Source organism: Kogia breviceps, chromosome 13 (genome assembly GCF_026419965.1).
Source record: "Kogia breviceps isolate mKogBre1 chromosome 13, mKogBre1 haplotype 1, whole genome shotgun sequence".
NCBI classification, from domain to species: Eukaryota; Metazoa; Chordata; class Mammalia; order Artiodactyla; family Physeteridae; genus Kogia; species Kogia breviceps.
Window position 1 is genome coordinate 15,596,400 of NC_081322.1, and position 24,524 is coordinate 15,620,923.

Consider the following 24,524-nt stretch of genomic DNA (forward strand, 5'->3'; position numbering starts at 1 on the left):
CCTGGTCCGGGAAGATCCCACATGCCGCGGAGCAACTAAGCCCGTGAGCCATGGCCGCTGAGCCTGTGCGTCCGGAGCCTGTGCTCCGCAACGGGAGAGGCCACAACAGTGAGAGGCCCGCATACCGCAAAAAAAAACAAACAACAACAACAAAAAAAAAAACAGCCATAAGGGAAAAATACAAACATGGTGTGCTTGTGATTCAGCAAAATTCTACTTACAAAAACAGATAGTCATCTGTATTTGGTCTGAGTCGTATTTTGTCAAGTCCTGCCATAAAATTATAAAATATTAAATTATTAACTATTTAATATGACGATACAGTACTTATGAAAGACATTTTGAAAAATCAAAGTAAGGCTTTCACTGTAAAAAAAAAATTGACTTTAGGGAATTATTTAATACCTATATTGAATTAACCTGTTGATTACAACAGTGATTTCCACTGATTCTTGATTCGAGTGAGAATAAAATTCATAATTTAAAGATATTACTTAATTAGAAGACAGAGAATGATGCTGAGAGCCTGAAATAAAGCCTGTCAAAGGGGATCCAGAGGAAGGGCCAGATACGATGCCTAAGGAAGAATTAGATTGTACACAATTTAGTGATGAATTGGCTGTGTGTATTACACAAATTCCATGGTGTATATACTGATACTTCTGTCCAGACTTAACTGTTTTTATTTTATTTTATTTTTTTTAAATTTAACATCTTTATTGGAGTATAATTGCTTTAAAATGGTGTGTTAGTTTCTGCTTTATAACAAAATGAATCCATTATACATATACATATGTCCCCATATCTCTTCCCTCTTGTGACACCCTCCCTCCCACCCGCCCTATCCCACCCCTCTAGGTGGTCACAAAACACTGAACTGATCTCCTTGTGCTATGCAGCTGCTTCCCACTAGCTATCTATTGTACGTTTGGTAGTGTATATACGTCCATGCCACTCTCTCACTTTGTCACAGCTTACCTTTCCCCCTCCCCGTATCCTCAAGTCCATTCTCTAGTAGGTCTGCATCTTTATTCCAGTCTTGCCCTTATGTTATTCATGACCATTTTTTATTTTTTGTTTTAGATTCCATATATATGTGTTAGCATACAGTATTTGTTTTCCTCTTTCTGACTTACTTCACTGTGAATGACAGACTCTAGGTCCATCCACCTCACTACAAATAACTCAATTTTGTTTCTTTTTATGGCTTAGTAATATCCATTGTATATACATGCCACATCTTCTTTATCCATTCATCTGTGGATGGACACTTAGGTTACTTCCATGTCCTGGCTATTGTAAATAGAGCTGCAATGAACATTTTGGTACATAACTCTTTTTGAATTATGGATTTCTCAGGGTATATGCCCAGTAATGGGATTGCTGGATTGTATGGTAGTTCTATTTTTAGTTTTTTAAGGAACCTCCATACTGTTCTCCATAGTGGCTGTATCAATTTACATTCCTGACAACAGTACAAGAGGGTTCCCTTTTCTCCACACCCTCTCCAGCATTTATTGTTTCTAGATTTTTTTGATGATGACCATTCTGACGGATGTGAGATGATATCTCTTTGTAGTTTTCATTTGCATTTCTCTAATGATGAATGACGTTGAGCATTCTTTCATGTGTTTGTTGGCAATCTGTATATCTTCTTTGGAGAAATGTCTATTTAGATCTTCTGCCCATTTTTGGATTGGGTTGTTTGTTTTTATGATACTGAGCTGCATGAGCTGCTTGTAAATTTTGGAGATTAATCCGTTGTCAGTTGCTTCATTTGCAAATATTTTCTCCCCTTCTGAGGGTTTTCTTTTGGTCTTGTTTATGGTCTCCTTTGCTGTACAAAAGCTTTTAAGTTTCATTAGTTTCCATTTGTGTATTTTTGTTTTTATTTCCATTTCTCTAAGAGGTGGGTCAAAAGGATGTTGCTGTGATTTATGTCATAGAGTGCTCTGCCTACGTTTTTCTCTAAGAGTTTGATAGTGTCTGGACTTACATTTAGGTCTTTAATCGATTTTGAGTTTATTTTTGTATATGGTGTTAGAGTGTTCAAATTTCATTCTTTTACATGTAGCTGTTCAGTTTTCCCAGTACTACTTATTGAAGAGGCTGTCTTTTCTCCACTGTATATTCTTGACTTCTTTATCAAAGATAATGTGACCATATGTGTCCTGGTTTATCTCTGGTCTTTCTATTCTGTTCCATTGATCTATATTTCTGTTTTTCTGCCAGAGCCATACTGTCTTGATTATTGTAGCTTTGTAGTATAGTCTGAAATCAGAGAGCCTGATTCCTCCAGCTCCATTTTCTTTCTCAAGATTTCTTTGGCCATTCAGGGTCTTTTGTGTTTCCATACAAATTGTGAAACTTTTTGTTCTACTTCTGTGAAAAATGCCAGTGGTAGTTTGATAGAGATTGCATTGAATCTGTAGATTGCTTTGGGTAGTAGAGTCATTTTCAGAGTGTTGACTCTTCCAATCTAAGAACATGGTATATCTCTCCATCTATTTGTATCACCTTTCATTTCTTTCATTAGTGTCTTATAATTTTCTGCATACAGGTGTTGTGTCACCTTAGGTAGGTTTATTCCTAGATATTTTATTCTTTTTGTTGCAATGGTAAATGGGAGCTTCTTATCATTTCTTTTTCATATTTTTTATCATTAGTGTACGGGAATGTAAGAGCTTTCTGCACATTAATTTTGTAACCTGCTACTTTACAAAATATAGTGGTTAGCTCTAGTAGTTTTCTGGTAGAATCTTTAGTATTCTCTATGTATAGTATCATGTCATTTGCAAACAGTGACAGCTTTATTTCTTCTTTTCCAATTTGGATTCCTTTTATTATTTTTCTTCTCTGATTATTGTGGCTAAAACTTCCAAAACTATGTTAAATAATAGTGGTGAGAGTGGGCAACCTTGTCTTGTTCATGATCTTAGTGGAAATGGTTTCAGTTTTTCACCATTGAGAACAATGCTGGCTGTGGGTTTGTCATATATGGCCTTTATTATGTTGAGCAAATTTCCCTGTATGCCTACTTTCTGGAGGGTTTTTATCATGAATGAGTGTTGAATTTTGTCAAAAGCTTTCTCTGTATCTATTGAGATGATCATATGCTTTTTCTCCTTCAATTTGTTAATATGGTGTATCACGTTGATTGATTTGTGTATATTAAAGAATCCTTGCATTACTGTGAAAAACCCCTTTGATTATGGTGTATGATCCTTTTAACGTGCTGTTGGATTCTGTTTGCTAGTATTTTGTTGAGGATTTTTTCATATATGTTCATCAATGATAATGACCTGTAGGTTTCTTTCTTTGTGACATCTTTTTCTGATTTTGGTATCAGGGTGATGGTGGCCTCGTAGAATGAGTTGGGGAGTGTTTCTCCCTCTGCTATATTTTGGAAGAGTTTGAGAAGGATAGGTGTTAGCTCTTCTCTAAATGTTTGATAGAATTCGCCTGTAAAGCAATGTGTTCCTGAGCTTTTGCTTGTTGGAAGATTTTTAATCAGTTTCAATTTCAGTGCTTGTGATTTGTCTTTTCATATTTTCTATTTCTTCCTGGTTCAGTCACAGAAGGTTGTGCATTTCTAAGAATTTGTCCATTTCTTCCAGGTTGTCCATTTTTTTAGCATATAGTTGCTTGTAGTAATCTCTCATGATCCTTTGTATTTCTGCAGTGTCAGTTGTTACTTCTCCTTTTTCATTTCTAATTATATTGATTTGAGTCTTCTCCCCCTTTTTTTCTTGATAAATCTGGCTAATGGTTTATCAATTTGGTTCATCTTCTCAAAGAACCAGCTTTTAGTTTTATTTATCTTTGCTATTGTTTCCTTCATTTCCTTTTCATTTATTTCTGATCTGATCTTTATGATTTCTTTCCTTCTCCTCACCTTGGGGTTTTTATGTTCTTCTTTCTCTAATTGTTTTAGGTATAAGTACACTTAACTCTTTTTAAATTGCTGCCTTATTACAATACATTTCAAATTGTGAAGGGTGAGACACCATTCACTGCTCATTGCCACTGAATATTTTTCATCAACATTTAAAAAAAATAATGAGAGCATGTAGACAGGCTTCTCTTTTAATTCATATCTTTTTTTTTTTTTTTTTTTGGTCCTTAAACTAATATATATTGTGTTACTATCATTTAGGAAATAATGTTCTGAGTGCTAGAAATACAACAGTGGAAAAGGTGAATGAAATCCTTAGTCTCAAGAAGCTTGCAATCAACAGGCAAGAGAATGAAAGAATGGGACTTGCAGAGAGTAATAAATGCTAAGACAATACAAGAGTGGTGTGATTGACAATGATTGGGGTGCTCGTGATAGGGAAGAGGTTTAGACTATGTTCGATTTAATAGTTGGGGAAGGCCTCTGAAAGGAGACATCATTGGGTTAAGATGAGAATTACAAAAATATCACAACTGTGCTAAAATCCAGGTCCAGATCTTTGAGGCAGAGGAAGTAGCAAGTACAAAATGTCTTTTCTGGGAATGAACATAAATGTGTTCCAAGAATAGCAAGAAAGCTCTGGGTGAAACTAGGAGGAGAGTAAGGCATTTGTCCTCAGGCGAGGGTGTTAGGCAAGAAGAGATCACACAGGATTTGTAATCTCTGATGGAGAATTTAGGTTGTACTTTAAGTGTAATGGAAGCATTGAAGGATTTTTAATGGAGTAGTCACATAATCTATATTATGTTTCCCAAAAATGCACGCTGGCTGCTGTGAGGGATGTGAGGTGTAAAAGGGCAGTGGACTAGGAGATGTGGCAGTAGCCTAATTGTATGTTAACTTTTTATAACTGCATCACCTTACCAGTAATCTTAATTTTTAAATTAATTCTACCTATTTTTTTGAGTATTCCTTCTAAACCTTTCCTTAGCTTAATGAAATGAAATAAAAAGCAGTACACTAAGAACTTCCTTTATTCTTGGATTCCAGAGGAAAAAAGCTATTAAATTGCTTTATATTCATGTATGAGTTCTTCATTAGTACAAGCCCATCAAGGCTATTGTTTAGAATATTTTAATAATTTCAGAGATGTCAAATTTTAAATAATCCAAATATTTTATTTAATTAACATCTGTAGAAAAGCAGTGAAGAACATATTACTAAAAAATGTTGCTATTATCAACCACCACTTAAAGACTATTTACTATGTGACAGAAATTTTGCTAGAAACTTTAATTATACAACTCATTAAATTATTACAGTAACTATGTTAAAATATATACTATGTGTATATTTTATATAATATAAATATATATATTATGTGTATGTATATATATATATAATTTATATATACACACATAATGAACACCATTTTAAAATTGTGAAAACCAAGAGAAAAAGAAATTATAAACCTTAGTTTGGAATATAGCAAATAAGAATTGGAGATGGGAACAAGCACAAGTCATTCTGACTCCAAATGCCCTGCCCTTAAACAAATTGACTTTACACTAAAAAAAAAAAAAAAAAAAAAAAAAAAAAGAGATTGGCTTGTGTTTATAGATATTATGAGCATAATATATGACAATCTATTATATTGCTTGCAGTGTTTATTTCCTATTTTTTCCCCAATATACACACATAATTTATATTCCTTTATTTTTGCTTTGGTTATATGGAAATGACATAAAGGACTTATTTTTTAAACAAAGAATCTAATCAGCACCACCCTTTATTGTATAAAAAGCGGTTTGGATTGTTAATTAAAATGCATCAAGAAGTATGTCCATGAAAGTAAATATCTACATAATAATAAATTGAAACTCTCTGGAAACTGGAAAAATATTACCATTTTTACATTTGAAAACGTCAAGTGGAAAAGATAATACCAACACTAATGACTGGGAGTGTGTATGATTAATGAAGGAATTCCCCAAATTGAATTATGAGTATTGTGTGTATCTTGGGAATAGAAAGTCTTTAGAGTTTATCCATACATACTTTATTCAGAGACTTGTTTACTATGGTTATGTAATTTTAGGACTGGGATCAAAATGATTAATTTAAAGAGTAGAGACCCCCCCCAGAGTTTCAATTAATTCTGTGAATCTTTTACACAAATGATGGACATAAATACAGAACACAATAAAAAACATCTCACAATTGCTCTTTGGGGAGAATTATACATTTTTTAAACTATCTATTACAAGACAGCATAAATACCAACAATTCTACAATGTAATATTAAGGATTGCTAAATTGCACATCTTGAATATTTAGTAGGTCAGACATCATACTAATTACTCAACATTTCTACTTCACTTAATCTTCATAGAAAACATTGTTCCATTTTAAAGGAAACAACCTCATTAAATTGTTGAAGAAAGTGTAGTTTACCATGGATTATTGACCATTCCTTAAGAAATAACAGCTATAATAAACGAATCCTGAATTGAAACTCAGACTATCATCCCCATGCTCTTCTGAGCGAGTTCTAAAAGGTAAGTGAGGAAAGGAAGTATGCTTTAACTATACTATTATCTGAGGGATTTAATGACATCCCCCAGGACAAATAAGATTTCTTCCTTATCCTTCAATTCTCATACTTTAATCTCTTCCTGTAGATGTTAGATATTTGGGTTTAAAACATTATGATTTTTATGTCCCTAGTTACATTTGAAGTATAACCATAGAGCTATTAGATTAAGTTATTTCATTTTTTAGCCCATTTATGAAGATTAAAAAGAAAATGCTGATGGCTGATCACAACCCTGAAGGAACAAACCAGGTATGTTTGACTACAAAAATGGGTTAGCCTGGAATACTAGGGGCTGATTTTCTTTTGGGCAGATTGCAGAGAGAGATGGCATGACATATCTTAAAACAAACCTTGAGCTACTTACTGGAAAGAAAGAACACTGAAAACTGAAGGGAGAAAACAGCAAACACTAATCTGCTTAACCTCAATATTTTGCCTACTTAACAGGGTGACCAGATATTCTAGTCTGTCCTAGTTGTGCACCTGTTGTCACAACATAATTATTAATAAGATCCTTGTTTAATCCCTCTAAACATATCATTTGAATAATAAATTATTCTTCTACCTGTTTACTGGTGAGTATATGAAAGGGAGGTAATTTGCTTAAGGTCAAATGACTTGTGGGTAGAGAAGCTTCATACTGAACCAAGAGAATCAGCCTATGTTAATTATCCTCTCTATCAAGATAGTTAGTGTTTATTAATGCTTTTATCTCCTTTTGTCTGTCAAAGTATTTTCTTTTCTTCCAAACTCCTCTCAGACCTTACTTCTTCAGAGTGTCTTCTCTTATACCTTCCATAATATATTTCATTCAAGCTTACATGCTAAAATACTCACATCCTGAAAAATGTATTGTTTTAAATTGTTTTTGCTTTATTAGACCTTGGTTGATTTTCTTCTGCTTTCATTTCCATAACACTCCTTGAACACTTATAACTTGGTTACATCTAATGCTGCCTTTTCTTCTAGTATACAAGATATGCTTTCAACTGTAATATTTGGGAGAGAAGCTTTAGTGAAGGCGGTCATTCTGTTTTATTTTTTCTCTACTGTTAGTCTATTTTAATATGCTTTTTAGTTGAAATACGTGAAGATATGACTATCTGCTTATCACGTGTCCATATGGGTTCAGCTTGCTTTTGGACCAGGATCAAAATCATGACAGATACATTTAAAAACTATACTTTTATCCACTTTGAAAATAAACCAGAATCATTTCCTTGATGGGCCCAGTAGGTTTGATATGGGATATTTTCAGTGAAATTTGCTATTGACTCTTAACACTACTTCTTTCTTTCATCTTTTGCTCCTACCTCTTGACTACACTTAAGTTTGCTAATTACCCTTCTTGTGCACTAAATAGAGGTAAACCTCAATGGCATTTTATTCTTATATTTCAATGAAGGCTCCTGAGAGACTATGCAAATTCATGAGTTTAGAAATCATTTCTAAGATAATGATTCCTGTATCTAATAGTTTTCGAATTTGTTTCTCTCCTTGGCAACATATCCACGTTTCTAGTCTTTAGACACCCAGACATGGGCATACTCTTAAAAAGATCAGCATGAATCTTTTAGAGGCTCTAAACACTGAATATAATATGCTTTCCCAACATATAATTTATAAACAATACTAAACTGTACAGTACATGTAAAAGAATAAGAGACATTCTGATAATCCCCATATGATGGCTACTTTGCTGCTTCAATGAACTATCAAAATTCTTCCAAAATATTATTTTAAATATTTTCTTTTATTTTGGTAGCTCTTTCTCATTAAATGCTAATCATACACTTTGACTGTCTATCGTTAAGTTTCAGAGAAAATTAACTTTCTTCATTGTACACCTTATCTTGGTATTGTATTGCCAGGACCTGGTTATCTAGAAGCAAAACTCAGTGATGTTTGTCTTTATTTTTTCACGTTTTGTGAAACAAGTTTGACCAGCTTCTTATGTTTCTTCCATCTTCCTTTTTATTTCCGTTCTGTAATACTGGTGAATATTCAAGATATTAGTGTTATTCAAGTGTTGTATAGTGTTATTCAGGATAACACTAGCACATATTAAAGATAAAGCCCCAAATCTTAGTACTTAAAATAATGAAAAATTTATCACTCACTAACTGAAATTCCAAAATTGGGCCTGCTAATTGGTGACACATTGTTTGGTAACTCAGGTTATCAGCCATGCTCTCATCTTTGCCTAAGGCTTCCAAGATCTATGGATATAGGACTAGAATAAGGGGCAAACGACAGATAAAGGGTACATTTTTTAAGAAGAAATTTTATTTACAAACCTTTTTACAGAAGATTAAAGTAAAATAAGTATTTAGTTCCAAATTTATAAACAGCTAACAAAGAAAAATAAATATCCTGAATTCTTTTTTATTTTCATTTAACATTATGTTCCCCTTGTCCTTGGGATAAAATATTGCATTGCAAGACCAGTGTATTTTGGAATGTGAAAAAGTATCAAAATCATCCTAATGTGACCCAGGATCATACTTTGGTTGATGCAAGATCAAACATTGCCTTGGAGATAAGTTATTTCATTAAGCCACAGTGGACTTCTCTTTTCAACAAATCTGAGTGAAAGTTAAACCTTTTCCAGAAATTCAGTGGTGAATTTGATGAAACTTTCAGAACTTGTCTCTTACATATATATTTTTCCATGTTGGCATATCTGTACTATCTACTGAAATACGTATTTATGTGTCCCAGCAATTTCCTTGTCTTTCTTTTTTCTGAATCTTACTTTCAAGGGAGTTTCATCAGTATGGTCCAACATTGTGGACAAGAGAAAAATAAAATGGATTTGGTGAATTGTAGCCAAGTCTCTGCACCGCTGTCTTATCTCTGCTGCTTGATAACTTGTGCCTTTTAAGTAATCTCTTCCTTGCCTATTCCAGCTTTCATCATGACTCCTCTCACCACATTACAGAGAGATTCTGTAAATCTAACTAGGAATTTAAGGTCTTTATAAAAGAGCCTAATACACCTTTTCCAAGTTTAACTGCCACTCTTATTTACTTTGTATTTTATTCTTCAGCCAAACTTTTATTTCTTATGCATGCACAAGTTTTACCACCTTCATACATTTGCTTATATAATGCTAATACTGCCTGGAAGAAGTAGTACAAATGGCATTTCTCTTATGAAACCATCCCAGTTTCCAAAGAGAGTTTGCCTTACCCTCCTATGTTCTCCCATAGTAATTTATTTATATTTCTATTATAGAAATAGTGCATACCACAATTCCTTTCTCATCCACTGAAGTGTAAGCATCATGATGGCAAGAAGAGTACATTATTCAAAACTGAGTTCTTATTAGAGCCTAAGAGTGACTGCTAAGTATTTGTTTATTATAGTGAGCTAAAAAGGAAACTACACTGTAAATTATAAAGTACTACCAAATATTTTAACATTGTAACACAGCCTTGTGTAAGCTTACTTTAAGTTTATGTAACCTCTCTAAGCCTCAGTTCCCTAATTGTGAGTAGTAAAAAGCAAAACAAACAAACAAAACAAAACAAAAACAAATGGTAAACAAATCAAACACTTCAAAGTGCTTTGATAGAGCTGGGAATAAAAAGCTCTCAAAAGAGATATCCATTAGTGTAATTATTTAATATTTTACTATCTGTATATGGTGGTTATATATACCTAAATAACTGCAGCCCTCTGAAGTTTCCTTGACTTGCTCTTTTAATAATTTCTTTTAAAAATAAATAACCATAGTTGTATACCACATACTTAGCTGTTGTCAAACTCAGGTTCAGCTGTTCATTTTTCAAGAATGCAATACTGAGAGACCAGCGTTGGGTAAAAGGAAAGACAGGATAATTTATTTTCTTTTTTCTCTGATCTCTGGCAGGTCACGAGAGGTGGGAGGTGCTGGGAGTGGGGCCTGGGGCTCAGGGGAGAGAGCCCAGGGGTAGGATGTGGTGTTCCCAGAGAGGCCAGGGGGAGCTGATAGGGGGAGGAAGGTGGAGAGACGTGGCTAGGAGACCCTCCCCTTGGGGATGTGGCAGAGGGGTGTCCTAGGGGCTGCGGGAGTTGAAGGGCAGGGGAGCACGGCACCTGGACCAGGCATGTTGACCCGAAGGTGGGGTTGGGAAAGACAGCTTTATGGAGGAAGCCAGCAATCCTGTGGATAAGGTGGACTCATGTCCCACCAATTGGGGGCAGGAACTTTTAGAGGGGACTTTCAGGGGTGTACAGGAGGCAGGGAGGGCTAAGTCAGGTCCAAGAGTCATCTTGAAATTGGTCCTGCCGTGGTCTGATCAGCGTCATCTTGATTGTTTTAAGTACAGTTAATTTTCAACTCCAGGGTCAGTTCATTCTCATTTCCTTGAGGCCAGTTCCTGGAATTGTACAATATGGAGCAGCTTACGCGTCATGGCTACAGTCTGGTCATCGTGTAGGTAACTTCTTCCACCTGGTGGGAGTTTCAATATCTGCAAAATAGCTCAAGGGACATGGCTTGGAATATTACCTACAGCTTTTGAGAGGGAACTAAAGGTCCTTGATTTGTTTAATGGATAAACTATTATTATTATTTTTTTCTTACTTGACTGCTTTCCTTAGTTTCTTCATTTTCTCATTTCTCTGATTAAATTCATTCTTTGACTAAAGTTTTTTTATAGACAAGTGGCAGGTGGAGGACATGGCGAGTGGTTTCTGTCCTGGGGCTTTCCCCATAGGGTCCTGCTTCATTACAAAACAAGCTGGTTTCTAGCACTGCTCTGTGTATCTCAGTGCTGTGGTCCTAAATCATTCCTTTTAGTGATCTACTTTTGTCAGCAACAGCTTTAATTTCAGTTCCTTCTTTTATTGGTCTTTCTTGCCTCAAATCAATGGACAATAGCTGTGAGAATAGAACTGGGTGGCCTTTCTAATGGACTCTCACCTTGTGTAGAGATCCTGCTATAAATTTTTGACACCCAGTACCATATAGCTCAGAATCTTTAACATGTTTGATAGAATTTCTGATATCTACCAGTTGAGAGAAAAACTGAATTCAAACCTACAAGCAACAGGTCAAAAACTAGGAAGCCATTTCTTCACATCTGGGGAAAAAGTTTTTTGCAAGAGTACATTTCACAAGAATAAATAAGATAACAGCCTATTTGTTAACCATTTGGAAAAACTTTGGGTTTTCAAAGACTAATAACCAAGCCCAAGAGCTGTATTTTTTTTTTTTATCATATGTCACATATAAAATCTGATTTATTCTAATTTATAAAAGAAGTCAATCACTGAAGCTCAGGCTGAAGTGTAACTCTTACAGGAGACAAAGGAAGACAACATACATTCACACACACCATCAACTCATAGTCTATTGCTAGCTGAAAGGGTTTGCATGCTGCTATTTTTATAGAAACTTTCCAACTTTAGGAGAACTGTTTTGAGAACTGATAAGTAATGAAGAAAAAGTAAAATGGTTGTCCTGTCAATTTATGACTAACTTTTAAATATTTTAGTGGAATGCTAAAACCAAAATAAATAAAAATATTTCTAATCATCCTGTGACTTTTTACACCAATGAACTTTATTTTTCTTGTGTGTGAGAAGTGTCAGATATCCCCGGCAGAAAATGAACATGATAACTTTTGGATCATAGAGACTATATTGGCCTCAATGATGATGGAGGAGGATGCAGACAAGTCTTTCCTGTTGGGAGTTACCTTCCTTGTCCTTATGGAAAACATGAAGGAGGTGGGGTAGGGGTTCTTTGACTTTACGGAAACATTAAAGGTACTAGTAATTGGTTATTTCCTAGAAATCTGTTTAGAATAATTGGTGGAGGATGTTTTGAACATTCACAACTCTTTAGCTACTTCAAAAACCTGACTGCATTTTCCTGTCTCTGATATACGCTGTTGAGAATAAACAGATTCCAGATGGGAAGAACAATTCACCAAAGCAACTCAGCACCTGGAAGACTCATGCAATTAAGTCAGATTTAAAAGTTGGCCTGCTCCAGAATCAGTTTGAAGGTTAGGGGCATAGCAATGATATGGGATCTGAGCTGAAGTGGGCACCTACATAGAGTTAAATGGGCCCCCGAGTTGAATTTCCTTGACTTTTATCCTAAGGGAGCTCAGAAGTCAGAGTGTGATTCAGAGCTGATGTTTGGAAAATTGTTTCATGGCAACTGTATCTTCATCATTAACTTATACTTCTAGATTCACATTTCCCATGAAGTTATTTGACACTGCCCTTACATACAAGTTGTGCCCAACATGGATGGGTTTAATTTTCTTTTTTTGTCCTTCTACTCTGCTCTGTGTAACAGGAGTGCCAACCCTCTATTTCCCAAGCAACCCTATCATCTGCTTCTTGGGGGCGAGGTTGGACAATGGAAGGCACAGACAGCAAATAAAGCAAGAAAAAGAGAATGAAGGATATCCCCCTATATCTTCCTCTTGGCATTGAGCAGTGTCCAGCATCTCTGTCTCCTGTGGCTTCCATCCTTTCAGGATATGTTCACATGATTTTAATTGTAGACAGATTCTGTCTGTTAACACTAGCCCCTGGCTTACGTTAAACTTCCTCTTCATTTTATCCCTCATAAATGGAATCAGAAATGGCTTCCTGGTGTTTGAGTTTCAGCTTCTCTACCATCTATGTAACCAATACTAAAAGACCTCTGGTTGAAAATACTTGAAGTGGTTTCTACTTTCTTGGTATTATTTGAAATGTAGTGATTTATTATAAATACAGTCTCATGATTCACTTAACTAGGCTCAAGTTTATATATGTAACTGATGTCTCAACTGAGTCCTGCCTGACTTAAAGGTCTAGATGACATTAGCTCAAAGCTTTACTGCACTGCCAAGGGAAAGTCCAATATTCTCTCTGGGATGTCTTTAAATTTTAGAGGTTCTCTTTGTGCAATGACCTCTAGCTCAGAGCTGCATCTCCTACTGAATTATAAAAGATTATATAATCCTCTCCATTGAACAGGAGCTGTCTATATTTGTACTAACTGCTCAGAAGTGGATCAGCCCTTTCTGTGAACTAAACACACATTTAAAAACTTCAAAATATTGAGAAACTGATATGAACAAACCACCAACCCTTATTATGCTTCTCCAGGAAATTATTTCTCTTTTTTCTCCTCTCTCCCACTTTTCCCCTCTATTTTCAGTACATTTTTCCTCCCAATTGCTTTATGTCTAATTATTTTCCCTATATTTTTCCAAGAAATACAACTTCCAAAGTTAACCACAAAAGTACTTTTGCATTCACCACTCAATCCTGGTTTCCAGTGAGAAAGAAAAAAATCATTTTGTAGTATATACAGAATTTAATAAGGAGTTTTGTTTACAAAAAACATTTTCTCTTTCATTTCATATGAATCATTTTTTTGCAATCATTTCTCATTTCTTTCATCAAAACATTCTAGTTTCTCTCCAGCTCAGGACACAAAATTTTAATAGGTATTTTAATTATGAATATATATTTATTTTGCTTCTTTGAATTCTATGTATATCAAGAGGATGAGTTTTCTCTTTTGCCTAATTCCATCCAAGTGAGATGGGTGCTAGGGATTTAGTGTAAAACAAGATATCTTTTTTTTTTTTTTTTTATCTCCAGGAGTTTTCAATTGAACATATTATTTATTGCTGCATAACAAATTATCCCAAACCACAGTGACTTAAACAACAAGGTTTATTATTTTATAACTTGTTTAGGTCAAGAATGCAGATCCAGCTTAACTGGATCCACTGTCTAAGGGTATTTTACAAGGTTCCAATGATCTCAAGGCTAGGTTGGCACCTGCTTCAAGTTCACTCACGTGGTAATCAGCAGGATTCAGGTCCTCACAGGCTTTAGATTGAGTCCTCAGTGCCTCACTGGTTAATGTCCAGAGGCTGCACTAAATCAAGTCCTTCACATCTGGGTTTATACAGAGGGTGGTTCACAGCTCCCTAGCTTTCCTAGAGTGAGCAAGTGAAAAAGAGCCAGAGAGAATAACAGCAAGACAGAAGTCATGGTCATTAATATCTTAATCTCGGAAGTGACATGCCAGGACTTTCACTGTACTCTGTGCATCAGAGGTCCAGCCCCGCTCCAAGGGAGAGTAGGAATGAATAATAGGAAGCTTGCTTTATCAAAAACCATTCCAGAAGCTGCCTATACAGAACATTTAGGAAGGAACAGGAAATTATATAATAACATGATGACACTATATCAGAATTCAGTACAGGAAGCCCAGATGTCACAGAGGCAAGGAACCTCCCCCTTATGTACATAAACTGTGAGGGGAGGGGTCCAGGGACACTTACATTTCACATTGGATACATTTTTGTAGTTCCCATTATCTCACAGGTCAACACATTTTTAGTTAATATTTTATGTGAACAGGGAAAGTCTAGATGATGATATAATGAGTCATTTTTATTTTGTTCTTTGCAATCTCTTATTAAAGTAAAAATGATATTTTATGTTCTCAGAACCACTCTTCATATAACATAGACAACAGACCTCAGAGAAGTCAGTGTGGTTAGAGAGACTGGTTACAAGCTGCAGCTGAATTTCCAAATGGATACCAGTAAAGCCCGAAGTTCAGTCACTTTTCCAGGAAAGGGAAAGGGTGAATATGCTCTAGCAATCCTCTTTAGGCTGTGTGGTACCATTCATTTAGATCTGAAGCCAAGAAGGAGTACATTTGGGACTGGAGAAGGGAAATGATGAACTATGCTTTTGAAAGTTTAAGTTTGAAGTATCTGTAAGGCATATAAATGGAGACAGAATAAGATTAAATATAGGCTTGGGACTCAGGAAATGTGATATAGGGAGATAATGGAAGTTAACATCATGCATATACACAGAAACACTATCTTATAAACATTGTCTCCAAAGAAAATTGTTTCATTATTCTATAAAAATAATGCAATCCTTCTTACAAGCTTGCATTTTCTGGCAGTAGCATTAACAAAGCAAACATATTTTAATCCATTCTGCCATTTTTTTTTCATATGTAATAACTTAAAGAGTTCCTTTAGGTAAAACCATGCAAGGCCTTTTCCTGAAAATGATCGGCTGCTCCAATTTCAATCCCGTCAGGAGTGGCTCTCTTCAATACAATTCCTAATTGCTAGTTATAAAATATTGCTGAATCCTCAATGGACTTTTGTCATTATATATCTTAATAGTCATTCAGACATATTTTATAATGTTAAAAAGAGTGTTCATATTTACATCTGTTGGGAACTCTTGTACTGTTGTCTAGCATTCTCATTTTCAAAGCAAAGCTGAACCAAGTCCCATTGCCTTGAGTTTCAGCTCTCTGAAGCAAACTAAGTGATAAAATGATTCCTTCTAAGATGTTAATGGTAGATCATGAAGTCAGTGACACCCTCATTTAGGTATTATATTCTCATTTTAAAAGGACAATTTTAGAGACATAAAATCTTTTAAAAATAATAAAAGAACAATAACAAAGAATGAAAGACAAATGGAAAAGGACACAGAATACTCTCAGCATGTCTTATAGAGCTGTCTTTGCTCTATGCCTAGACTTGCCTGGACTGTTAACAAACTTTGTTTCCCCAGAGGAAACATTCTCCCCAAACGCCTGTAAATTTGGACTTCAACAAAAATTGTATCAAAATGAAAGAACAGAAGAACAAGTATTTTCCATTTTTATTTACTGGTCAATATCAATGGTCAAATGGATCTTTACCTTTAACATAATGGAAGGAAAGACACACAAAGATTTCTGCGATAATCCTGCACTATTTCCCACTCACTGAGGACCTGGTGATACATTTCAGCATAGAATCAAAGTGAAATAAAAGAAATATATGGTTTCTCTGCTATAAACTAGCCTGACATGCTAAATAGTGTTGATCTCTTTAAAGCTAGAATTCAGTTGAGTTGTGAGGCTGAGCATCTGTTGTGAACATAGCCTTATATACTCCATAGTATCAGAGACAGCATTTGTGCTGAGTGGGAGAGCTATATTTGGTCTTCAAATGCATACAAATATTTCAGCTAATGGATGTGTAACAAAGGGTTATGTTTTCTGTGCATAATATTATGGCATTATATATATGTAAAATACACACACACACACACACACACACACACACACACACTCAGTGAGTCTTTCCTCTGTATTTTCCCTACCTTCATTCAAAGAAAGTTATGTAGGCCATAAAAGCATTCAGATAGAAAATGAAAAACACAAGCATGCTGATTCCCTCCAGAAGGTTCCATTCCCATATATTTAATGTTAGTTGTAAATAGTTCTTGAGTTAATATCATATATATATTTTATACGTTTGCTCTTCTTTTTAAAACTATTTTTTTAAATGAGATTTTGTTCATATTCTCAACTTTGACTTTCTCCATGTTTCTGTGTAAATTAGTACATATTATTTTCCACAGGTGGCTTTGGGCTCATTCTCTTTTCCATAGTATGATCACTCTAGTGACAGAAGTGATATGGACTCAAATGTCACATTATGTCAAAGCTATTGACACATAGAGAGGAAGAACAGTCATTGCTTCTTCCTGAATTCTTGAAACCTCATGGGGAGAAACTATGTAGCTCCAATTAGGAGAAAGGACAGAACTCATCAACAATCTAATCAGAAAGAATTAGATATTACTTTAAGGAAAATACAGATAGAGCTTAATTTGAATTTATCAACAGTTCATGCATCAAACAAGTATTTGTCAAATACTAGCAAATGATCCACATATCTTCTGGTATCAGTTTTATCTTATGAAATTATTTTTAATTTATAATTTAAATGGATACTTTTTGATAATTTTATATTTGATGAAGAGTAAGAAAAAAGGTTCATTATATTCCTAGTAATCATCTTTTTGGAGCTTTAGTTATTGTAAAAGTGTGTGTGTGTGTGTGTGTGTGTGTGTGTGTGTGTGTGTGTGTGTGTTTTAAGATTGGTACATTTTCAGGAAAGAACTTTTGCTATAAACTTTTTAAAAAACTTCTTTCTAGAGTAACAGTAAATTGTAGAAAATGTTGAGTCTTGCAAGTGATGTCAAGTTTTAAAATCTAAATGATTCTTGAAGATATTTTCGATAGACTCAGTGTTCCCCATAATGGCAGGTCAGATTATTTGAACCAAACTTCAATTAAAAATTCCTAATATTATAATATTGAAAAAAATCTTAAAAACACCGAATATCCTATGAGGAAAGAAGTAATAACTAGGCTAAAAATGAAGAAAAAACTGGAACCAGGAGAGGTACTTGTGGGTTGCAGTAAATGTGAACATTTATTTTGACATATCTGTGGGAAAATAGAACAAAGTTCAGACTCTACAGGAAGGAAGGAAATTAACAGGAGAATGTCACACAATAAGGTGCACTACAGAATACACCTTTGGGACAAAGGTGAACAGGAAAAGGACTAGCCTTCTTGCAGAATTGTCATACAGTGAGTGAAGGAGAGTATAATATAAGATGAGGTCAGGGAGATAAAAGGGCAGGGTTGGATATAGAAGATGGGCTGGTGGCATAGTGCTTTGTAGGTCATTGTCAAGACTTTTGCTGTTACATAAGAAGGATAGTAAATCATTGAAACATTTTGAGGAGATAAGTGACATCATCTTTTCATTTTTACTGGATCATCCTGGCTGTGGTGTGGTGAGTAGGATGAATTGAGACAAGGGAAGAAGCAGAGAGAAAAGTTTGGGGGATATGACAATAATCCAGGCAAGATACAATGATGGTGGAGAGGGGATGTTGAGGAAAGTTGAAACTTTGGGTATATTTTGATTGTCAATCAGATTTCCTAAACTAGTCAATATACAGAAAAAAATAGACAAATCCTAAGTTATTGGTGTAAGCAACTGGAAATATAAAATTACTATTATCTAGACTGTTGGAACCCTCAAGGGGCCCAGGTTTTGGACCTATTAATTGAGCATCCACAAAGAGTTCTGAGCAGTGAGTTGGATTTCTGACTGGGCTTTGGATACATTTAGGAGGACTAATTATCACATAAAAGTGATCTATTTTCATGGGACTAGACAAGATCACCAATGGAGTGGGGGTAGATAGAGGGCTGAATGTGCTGGACCCTAGACAGGATCAGTAGTTTGTGGTCTTAATAGCAGCTAGCACATTATTATGGCTTCACTAAATGTCAGTACATTCATTATAAATGTTTTCCTTGACAGAAACAAACAGGTCTTAAAAGCGGAGGGAGTTCTTTATATCCAGGAAGTCCAGGGCTGCTGCTGAGGTTACCCTGTAATGCAATTAGTGCCCAGGCTCTTTTCTTCCTCTTACCCAACCACCATGTATCCTTATACTTGGATTTAAAGTAGCTACTGCAACTTCATGTGAAATACAGGTAGAGAGAAGGAAGTACAGGAAAGGAAAGGAAAGGAAATAACAGTCATGCCAGTTAAATCTATGCATTTAAAAATCATTTTCTGGAAACCTCAACCTGAAATTTCTGCAGATTCTTAAAGAAATAGCTGCAAGATAGTCTAGAAATGTATTTTAGCTTTTCCTGCCCTATTGCAGTGGTCAGAAAACTTTTAATGCAAAGGGCCAGAGAATAAGTATGGCAGGCTTTGTGTGCACTGTGGTTTCTGCTCCAGCTACTTAACTTTTCCACTGTAGTGGAAAAACAATGATGGAAAATATCTAAATGAGTGAGTGTGGTTGTGTTTTAATAAAATGTGTTTACAAAAATTTGCAACACTCCAAATTTGAACTGTGGGTAATAGTTTGCTGATTTCTGCTAGTTTAAGAAATATGAAACGATCCTATTATGGGGTTTTTGTTTGGAGGCAGTGGGCAGGGAGCTATTTTATATTGTATATTCCAGATAGCTAATGTATAGTAAGGTTGATTATCTCAGAAAGCTTTAGTGAGAAGAACACTAGATAACAGACAAAAAAAAGTAGACTTACATTCAGTTCCACCACTTAATATGAATTTAACCTTGAGTAAGTCACTTAACCTTGTAGCACCAAGTTTTCTCATTAATGAAATGAAGATAATAAAACCTGTCTTGCCTACTTCTACAAATTGCTGGGAAAATTGAATGAAATAATGTGAAGTGAAATGAATGTGCTTTTGAAAACTGTCTGGTATTCACAAGTATATGGTACTTACAGGCCAGGCACAAAATTTACTGTGTCAAGTATGCTGAGCTTTTATGAAAGTATCTTTTTTATACAATTACAAAATGAAATATAACACACTGCAGGAAGGTAAAATGTTACCTTTGTAGCCAAATCATGCTGAGACAAGTGAGGAGAGGGAAGTGAACTCAGATGTGAATTATTGGAAGATGTAAGTGAAAAAGGAATAGATATATAAAAATCAGAAAAATAAAGCCTATCATGGATAGTTCATAGAAAATATAACTCTAACAATGCAGTGGATCTATTATATTTTGGGAGAAAAATTCATTATATGGTGTCTTTAAACTAGTACATCTTTATAAACTCTCATATATTATATAAAATGAATCTGATGAATTTCTATACATAGACATACTTTTCTGTGTAACATTGATATTTTCATTTTATTGATTACACAGACATTTTGGACATGGACTTGGGACTTTGGGACATGGTGTCTAAACCCCCAGTTACAGCTCTACACTTATCCCCATTTCTCAGTTTGCTCTAAAACTCTGGACAAAATATTTCACTTACCTTGGACTCAATTTCTTCTCTTATATAATGTGGACATTAAACTAGCTGTTATATCTTCTAGTTCTTCAAGTCTATGTTTCTGCTTCAGAAAAAAGGATATAATTTACTTGGGGGCATATATTATATTCTTATAGTCAGTGAGCAACATAACAAGTAATTAATGAATAAGTTAATACTTACTGAACCCTTTACTCAGAATGCACGTTCCTTCCTTTCAAAGACGACACAAACAGCAACACTGACCTGTCAATGGAAACTGAAAATGGCACTTGATAGGTCAACTTCCAGCATAAAAAGTATGCAATGTGATAGAATATGAATAATAGCATACTGACCTGAGCCAAGGAAGCCCTTCATGCAACTGACAAAACTTAATAGACAATGTTTTTTGAATTTTATTCTACTAGCTACACTACTAGAATGCATTAATTTGCCAAGTGAAAAACAAGAACGTCCATCTGTTTATTGGTGAAGAGCAGAGAAAAACTGGTTTCTGTGAAGCATCCAAATATGCACCTAAGTACGAACACACATGCGTTTTACATTCAGCCCCACAACAGCCACTTTTATAATCTCCTTATCATTGCCTTACATCTCATTTCCCCCTTTTTACTGTTGCTGTTCATAGAACTTTCAGGGCTTTATGTTTTTTAGTGGGGGTGGAAGTTAAGAGTATAGTCTCTGAAACGAGTTTGAATCCCATTTTTACCACATCATGGTTGTGTGACCAGGGCATGTGGCTTCCCATAAAGTTTTTGTGACTAAATTTATTCGTATATAAAGTAGCAATCAGTCCCTCTGTTCTGAGAATTAAACAGTGTCTCCCATATGTTTTCAAAATATCTACGTATAATTTATTTAGAAGTTCCATCCACAGAAATTGCTGTGCAACTCAAGACTTTTCCAAATATTATTTTGTTAAAGTAATATTGTATTACATTTAAAAAAAATTCCAGATATATATTGGTCAAAAACTAGATTGAGAAATATATAAATGCTGCAAAGTTTGAATGTAAAAATCTGAGAGACATCCTATCAAGAAAATGAAAGTGGAAAGATATTCTGTAAGACTTAGCTTTATATTTGCCCTGCCTTCCCAAGAAGGGAGTTCAAAGTTTCCATCAGTCTTAGTATCTAACTAAAGTCCAGGAACTCTAGGTAATGTGCTAGTCTCTGCATGAAACCTGGATGTAATATCTCTTGATTTAGAGATCACAACTTCCTCACCAAATAGTGAATGGTAAAGAAGATACAGGAAAACCACAATGAAAGTATGAAGTGAAAACCAAAGACACAATGGTCATTGGTCAGGAGCAATTTCAACATCCAGCTGTGCTGAAGTTGGAAGGGGCCCTTAAACTGCAGCTCATGTACACTCTTTGATTAGATCCTGGTCCCATTCCTTGAAATTAGCAAGCAAATGCCTTGTTGTGCATGAATTTGGGCTTGACCTCCAGGAGTTCCTTCGTTTTCCTTATGTTTCCTGACTACATAAAAGGAGAATAAGGAAATTTCCTGTGTCTTGAGTTTCACAGAATTTTTTTAGCCTTTTTCACATTTTCAGAAAATTTGGGTCATTGTAATTCTCAAATAATCACAGAGAGATGTCCAGAGAGATGCAAACTTAAAGGAACAACTCCCTTAAAGGTTTAAATCTCTTTCATGACTCCAGTAAAAGATTAAAAAAATTTATGATTCAATACATACTTATTCTTATTCTTATCTAGATCCTTACTTCACAGTCAACATGAGACTATATTCCAGAATGGTGAATTATAAATTTATACAAGAAATAGACAAATATATTAACACTCCTCTGTCCCATTCTACTCCAAAAGTAAACTGAATGCACTGTTCATTGTTCAGTGAACATCTACTGTGTACTAGGCATACTCTGAGATTTACATATGTTACTTTTCATTCACAAATAATGCACATTTGGTGAACTATGAATTGATTCAATAACTAAAACTTATTTAGTGGCAAAGCCAGGATTAAATTAGGTAACTATTTGACACCAAAGGGTATGAGTTATGCTCAAGGACAAATGGATTTACTTTAAGTAGCTGTTGAAAAATTACCCAAATTATTTTGGACTATGGAGTCATCTGAAATATCTGGATTAACTTTTGAGGTGACTGGTTTCAAGGGATAAACATTATTTGTCATATAGGAGACTTAAACATTAAGGTGATTGATTTTTAAGTAGTAATATGACTACAAAGAATCTCTCATACTTGTTCTTCCTGGGCAATGACTCAGCTGTCCCTTGCTTTTTTACTAATTTCCCATGAAAACAGGAGACTGAGTAAATACAGCTACATTTTAGGATGCTATTCAGAGAGAGGTTGTAGATAATCAACTGTACATCCTGTGCCCAGTGCTCAGGCTCTTTTCCTGCCCAGTTCTGTAGTCAAAGTAAGACCTACCACTTGCCAGGACATCATCCCACAGCTAAGGTACTGGAACAGAAGGGTTACTGTTAACTAGTAAAGGAAATTCATTAAAAATGTAGTCTCAACAAGCCTCTTAGATAACGTCATCCACCAGAGGGCAGACAGCAGAAGCAAGAAGAAATACAATCCTGCAGTCTGTGGAATGAAAATCATATACACAGAAAGATAAACAAAATGAAAAGGCAGAGGACTATGTTCCAGATGAAGGAACAAGATAAAACCCCAGAAAAACAACTAAATGAAGTGGAGATAGGCAAACTTCCAGAAAAATAATTCAGAATATTGATAGTGAAGATGATCCAGGACCTTGGAAACAAAATGCAGGCAAAGATAAAGAAGATGCAAAAAATGTTTAACAAAGACCTAGAAGAATTAAAGAGCAAACAGAGATGAACAATACAATAACAGAATTGAAAAATACACTAAAAGGTATCAATAGCAGAAAACCTGAGGCAGAAGGGATAAGTGACCTGGGAGACAGAATGGTGGAAATCACTGCTATGGAACAGAAAAATAAAAATAATGAAAATAAATGAAGACAGCCTAAGAGACCTCAGTGACAACATTAAATGCAGCAACATTCACATTATAGGGGTCCCAGAAGGAGAAGCGAGAAAGAAAGGACATGAGAAAATATTTGAAGAGTTGAAAACTTCCTTAACATGGGAAAGGAAATAGCCACTCCAAGTCCAGGAAGAACAGAGAGCCCCAGGCAGGATAAATCCAAGAAGAAACATGTGGAGACACATAGTAATAAAATTGACAAAAATTAGACAAAGAAAAAATATTAAAATCAACAAGGGAAAAACAACAAATAAAATACAAGGGGACTCTCATAAAGTTAACAGCTGATTTCTCAGCAGAAACTCTACAAGCCAGAAGGGAGGGGTACAATATATTTAAAGTGATGAAAGGGAATAACCTACAATGAAGATTACTCAACCCAGCAAGGATTTCATTCAGATTTGATGGAGAAATCAAAAGCCTTATAGAAAGCAAAAATTAAGAGAATTCAGCACCAGGAAACAAGCTCTACAACAAATGCTGAAGGAACTTCTCTAAGTGGAAAACACAAGAGAAGAAAAGGACCTATAAAAATGAACCCAAAACAATTAAGAAAATGATAACAGGGACATACATATCAATAATTACCTTAAATGTGAATGGATTAAATGCTCCAACCAAAAGACATAGACTGGCTGAATGGAAACAGAAACAAGACCCATATATATTAAGTCTACAAGAGACCCACTTCAGACCTAGGGAAACATACAGACTGAAAGTGAAGGGATAGAAAAAGATATTCCATGCAAATAGAAATCAAAAGAAAGCTGGAATAGCAATACTCATAACAGATAATAGACTTTAAAATAAAAACTCTTACAAGAAACAAGAAGGGACACTACATAATGATCAAGGGATCAACCCAAGAAGATATAACAGTTATAAATATATATGCACCCAACATAGGAGCACCTCAATACATAAGGTAAATGCTAACAGCTATAAAAGAAGAAATCAACAGTAACAAAATAATAGTGGGGGACTTTAATACCTCACTTACACCAATGGCAGATCAACCAGATAGAAAATTAAGGAAACAAAAGCAATAAAAATCAAAATAGACCAGATAGATTTAATTCATATTTATAGGACATTCCCTCTGAAAACAGCAGATTACACTTTCTTCCCAAGTGCGCACAGAACATTCTCCAGGATAGATCACATCTTTGGTTACAAATCAAGCCTTGATAAATTTAAGAAAATTGAAATAATATCAAACATCTTTTCCAACCACAACGCTATGAGATTAGAAATCAATTACAGAGAAAAAAACCTAAAAAACACAAACACATGGAGGTTAAACAATACGTTACTAAATAACCAAGAGATCACTGAGGAAATAAAAGAGG